Below are 6,000 nucleotides of genomic sequence, written 5' to 3'. Positions count from 1 at the left end.
TCCCCTTAAGAAGAGGTAGAGTATCATAAAACAAAAATGTCATCATGATTAATAAAGCTATTTCTGTACCTTGTCATGTTCTTTATCCAGAGAATTATTCATATTCTGCCCTGGTACAAGGAATAGAAAATCTGACTAGGAGGCCAGGACCTCAGGCATGATTCTGGACCCCCTTGCATCATTTAGCAGGACTTCCCTTTTAAAGATGTTGACATCTGTTGAGATTTCAGTGTCAGAAAGATGCAGCCTGCCTTCAGATGAGGATACTTATTGAATGTCCTAGCTATCTATTACTGTGTAAAAATTTACTGCAAGTCTTAGGGCTTAAAACAACTTCCATGTTTTCATACCATATAACTTTGTAGATCAGGAATTTGGGACCTGGCTCAGCTGGATGATGCTCTTCCTCCATATGATACAGCCTGAAGAGACTTGGTAAGACTGAGCCAGCAGGCGGGGTGGTCTGGAGTGTTCCGGGTTATTTCACACACATCTGTCTTCGTCTCTGGGAATGGTTGAAAGGCTGAACATACCTGGGATTGTTAAACAGAACACCTGGATGTCATAGCCTTCCATTCATGGCTATCGCAACATAGCCAGGCACATTTGGGGCCTGGGGCTACCGAAGGGATTGTCTCGTAAGACAGTGGAAGTGGCCTGTATCTTGGATTCTGGATCTAGAGTGTTGCACCCACTCTTGCTATTACTATTAATCATAAGTATTCTAATGTATCTTGAATAATGATCAAAAAGAGTGAAAATAAGGTAGATAATGAAAACAGTTTCTTAGATACTCTATAATAATACCTTTTCTGAAGATTTCTGTCAAGTTAGTTTGCTTGTAGAACATCATTTTGCACTTGGAGAACACTTTTTATTTTGCTGTTTACTATTTTGAATCTGTGTCTAAATATACAACACATCTGCTCACTCAAATTGATCTACCTCATATTTTAGCTTAGTGAAAAGTTCATATGGCTGCCTTTACACCAGAACCAAACTGTCTTGATTATTGTAGCTTTTCATTAATTTTTAAAGTTGGGCAATATGAATCCTCCAACTTTTCTTGTCTTCATTAGGATTGTTTGGCTTTTACAGTTACTTGAATTTCCATTGCTTGGAAATTTAGCACCAGATTGTCAATGTCTGCAAAGAAAACAGTTGGAAATTTGATGATTATGTTAAATCTGTAAATTAATTTGAGAACTATTGCTATCTTAACTATATTGTCATCTAATCCATGAACACAGGATGTCTTCTACTTACTAAGGCCTTTAATTTTTTTCATTAATGTTTTGTAGTTTACAGAGTAAAAGTTTTGTATTTATTTTGGTGATTTTTAAAAGTATGTTATGTTTCTGATGCTATTGATAAGTAGAATTGTTTCTTAATTTCATTCTAGATCGTTCATTTGCAGTATAGGGACCGATTTGATTTTTGTACACTAATCTTACATCATGTAACCTAGGTGAACTATCTGTAATTCCAGTAGGTTTTCAGTGGCTCCTTCAGGATTTTCTATATCCATTGTGCTACCTGCAAATGGAGATATTTTTACTGTTTCAATCTGGATGCCATTTATTTTATTTTCTTTCCCAATCCCCCTGGTTAGATTCTCCTGTACAATGGTAATTAGAAGTGATGGCAACACTTTTTCTTGATTGTAGGGAAAAAAATTAGTTTTTCTTCATTACGTGTGATATTGATTGTAGGTTTTCCTAAGTGCCTTTAATGAAGATGGAGAATCTACAGTCTGTTCTGAATTTCCTGAGCATTTTCATTATGAAGGGTTGCTGGATTTTGTCAAATATTTTTCTTTCTCTGTTGAAAACTGATCATGCTGTTTTGTCTTTATTCTTTTCATATGGTGCTTTATAGTAATTGTTTTTCTGATGTTAAACCAAAGTTATGTTCCTGGAATAAATATGTGGCCATATTGTATAATTTTTTATGTGTTGTTTTACTTGGTTTACTAGTATTTTAAGAATGTTTGCATTTACAATCATAAGATACAGTATGTATAAATTTCTTTTCTTGTGATGTCTGTCTGGTTTTGGTACTATGATAATACTGCCATCATAGTATAAGTTGAGGAATGTTCATCGATCTTTTATCTTTTTACAAGAGTTTGTGAAAAATTGGCATTAATTCTTCTTTAAACGTTGGTAGGATTTACCTACTGGGACTGGACTTTTCATTGTGGAAGTATTCTGATTACTAATTCTATCTCTTTGTTATAGTCATATACAGATTTTCTGTTTCTTGTTGAGTCCACTTTGTAGTTTGTGTCTTTGAAGAATTTGTCCACTTCATCTAAATTATCTAATTTATTGGCATATATTCTTTACATTGATTGTTTTACTCCTTTAAAATTGGCAGTGATCTCTTCTCTTTTACTTCTGATTTTAGTCATTTTACTATTCTCTCTCTCTTTTTTGGTTAATCTAGCTAAAGGTTTGTTAATGTTGCTAATTGTTTTAAAAATCAACTTTCAGTTTTGTTGAATCCTCTATTTTTTTCCTATTCTCCGTGTCATTTATTTCCAACCTAGTGTTTATTTTATTTTCCCTTCTTATTGATATTGGGTTTATTTTGCTATTTTTCTCCTTAAAGTAGAATGTTAAATTAAATTTATTTCTCAAGAGATAGACAGAGTTGAGTTTAGAGATGAAATATGTAGAGGAAGAAATGAAAGACATTGGCAAAATAAGAGGAAACCACTTTATGGTTGAACACTCTGTTACGACAGATAGCATGGATGATGCTTTAAATATGTTAAGCATGAAGTGACCTGATTAAAGTAAGAGTTGACAAGAATTTAGTCCAGTGTTGGAGCTGAGGATGGTAAATTCTTAATTTAATATGAAAGAAGGATGGCAGATTATGATAATCACTGGACATCTAGATAAATAGTTTTAAGGAAACATGACAGAAAATAATCACATTTGTCAAATCTTCATATTTTGGATGATGGAAGTTTATGTTGCAATTAGGAGCTGGTTTATTATTTAGTTATATAAAATGCTTACATTAGATAGTCCTAACACTTAAATACCCCTGTGTGTAGGTATATGTGTGTATAATGTATATGTGTGCATTCATGTGCACATGTATACATCTGTTTTTGTTGGAGGGAGCAGGAATAATTTTTTTAAGAACTGTTTAAAGGGACATTTGAAGCCACTGCTTGTAAAAACCATTGAACTTCACAATTCTGAAAACAACTTCAAAGTTTCTAGAACATCTTTGTTAAAATCTTCTAACAGATGATTATTTTAAGTTATTATTGAGTTGCATAGAGCCAATTTATTATCATTATGGATTTCTATACACATTAACTAAAAGACCATATAATTTCCCTGAAAAGGAAACAACTGCTGTGGTCATCTCTATTAATTCAAGTTAGTTCTGATTGTATAAATTGTTACAAATAGGCTTCTTGTTGAGACATTTCAGAATTTATTATAAAAAACTTAGGAGGAACAATGATGATGCAATTACTGTGTGTCAACTGCTTGGTTATTATATATCACTACAGTCACTTTTTAATTAAAAAGCTCTCTGACTGTTTTGGCATTCATTTGCATAGTGTGAATGAACAGGAGAGCTAACTGTGATTAAATACTTCAGACTGGGCTTTAGAAAGGATATTTTAAGCTAGATCTCTATCTGCATGCTTTTGAAAAATAAGTCTTGGAAAACTAAGGCTGGTGCTACACTTTCCTGATTAGTGAGAGGAAGAAATATCTCTGTACACACTCTATTTCTCTGGTTGTAGATTTGGTTGAAAAGAAAAAAAAACATAATAACCTGATGTTTGCAGAATTCTATTAATTGGAAGTGCATAAGTTATACATACTCTTCCTGAGAGGTAGTATGAGCCCCAAGTATGAAAGGACTGTATTGTATACAGGAACTGAGCTTCCAGATCTAGCCAGACTGTGCCATGTAAATGGTATTTCTGCATGCTTCCAGGGTCCCTTGTGGAAAACTTTGGAAGCTGAGAGAAGCTGTTAGAAAAAATCCTGCATCTGGTATTTTCAGTTAGATGATCGGGACATAAAATTAACCTATATTTTATTTTCTTTTTCAAAAATAACATAAAATATAAAAGGACAAGAGAAGCAGCACATAAACTAATAGTGGGGAAGCTAAGAGATCAGAGATTGCCTAAATCAACATATAGTAAGTGGTAGGGAGGCTGGTAGCTGTGGTAGGAAGTGGAGAGAAGATGCCACAGAGTACCTTGCAGGAAGAGGATTGGCATACTGTGGGTGAGGAGGTGGGCTGCTTTCCCATTCTGATCCTCAGAGATTTTCCCTCTTACCTCCGTTTGTGGGATTATACATTTACTAAATTCTGTTGCCCACAGTTGAAATAATCTAATCCATAGCAATGGGGGTTAGTAGTGGGAGGAAGTGAAGAGATTGCAGAGAGAGGGTCACAGAAAATTCCTGCTCCCATTCTCCTGTTACCCTCTCTCCCACAGACTATAGCTCTGGTACTGCCCTGATACTACTGCATAGCTAACAGTTAACCGTAGTAGGAAGTGCTATTTTTTTCCCTATATCAGGTAGTTTGGGCAGTGCTCCATCCAGGGTAGTATAGTGGAGAGTCAAAAGAACTTAGAAAGAGGTTGATCTTGCACTGCCCTCTATCCAAGAATCCAGGCTCTTTCTTCTTTAAGGCTGTTTTCTCCCCACAAAATGGGTCCAAATTTTTCTGTTTCCACAGGTTGTTCTCCTAGCATTTATGTTTTGATCTGACTATTTATGTGTTCCTGCTGCATCTCTCAAGTTGGCCTCAATGTTGTATCTTACTGATATGACCTCAAAAGTATAATTCCTAGAAGAAGTCTCTGGGGATGTATGACTCTGGGGATTTAGGGATTTATTGTGTAGAGTGGGAAGAAATGGGGAGTACATTGAGACTGTTACCTACTTGATATTTATAAAATCTATGCAGAGGGTAATGTTTGACAAATGCAGTTATACTGTCTGATTTCAAGTAATACATATTGTCAACCTAGATTTCTGTTTGTTACAATTTTTATAGCCTACATTACTTAGAAACAAAGAATAGTTTCAGGTTATATTAATAATTGAAAGTGAAGCTATTGCTGATGTATTAATAATTTTCTTCGGTATTAAAGACTTATTTCTGATCCTGTGATGTGCATAGAGTTCTTTCAGCAGCTTGTTATTTTTAGTTTCCTGGTTTTCAGAAGTCTGACGTCTTTCCTTATCTCAATGTTTAAATCTATATAAAGTGTAAGAACAGAAAGATCAGTCTTTTTCAAGTGGTAAACTCTACTACTCTTAATATCTCTTTAAAGATGCATGATTGAGTGCTAGTTGTCTGGAAGGAACAGTATTCAAAGATTTTCCTGGAGTTTACATTCACATTCTCTTTCCATTAATGATAGAATGTTTAACGTTTAAAAAAGGTCAGAAAGTATATATATTCTTATTTACTGTAAATTCAAGAATTTTTGTGAAAAATCTAGTATTTCATGGTAAACAAATAGTTTTATTGATACTATATACAAAAATGATTTTTTCTGTGGTCACTGGAAGTTACTTTTGGTGGAAAGAGAGAATTTATTTGTTAATTTAAATGAAGTAGATAAGATATGAGGCTCACTATGAGTAACTGTGAAATGCAGTTGTATTTAGGTCTTTAGTGTTTTGAAAATGACTTCTGAATTAGGGGAATGAAAACTGTGAACATTCTATTTTTATATTATAGTTTTCCCTTTGTCTAGAAAGTTTCTTCATATAGACAGTAATGTTGGTTGTAATATTAAAAATGTAGTGTTGAAATAAATTTGATATTATAAAATATCAAATGAAATTCTGTAAGGAATTTGTGATAGACTGTTAATGTGCATGTCTTGATAAGTACCATATTTCTCCGTAGGGCAGCTGCTTTCAGGAGACTGAAATAGTGCCCTCTGTTCTTCCATTAATTTATTCTCTTTTATATTTGGGGGGATATTTT

The sequence above is a fragment of the Camelus dromedarius genome, chromosome 7 (assembly GCF_036321535.1).
Source record: "Camelus dromedarius isolate mCamDro1 chromosome 7, mCamDro1.pat, whole genome shotgun sequence".
In the NCBI taxonomy this organism is placed as follows: Eukaryota; Metazoa; Chordata; class Mammalia; order Artiodactyla; family Camelidae; genus Camelus; species Camelus dromedarius.
Note: the sequence above shows the minus strand (reverse complement) of the source record.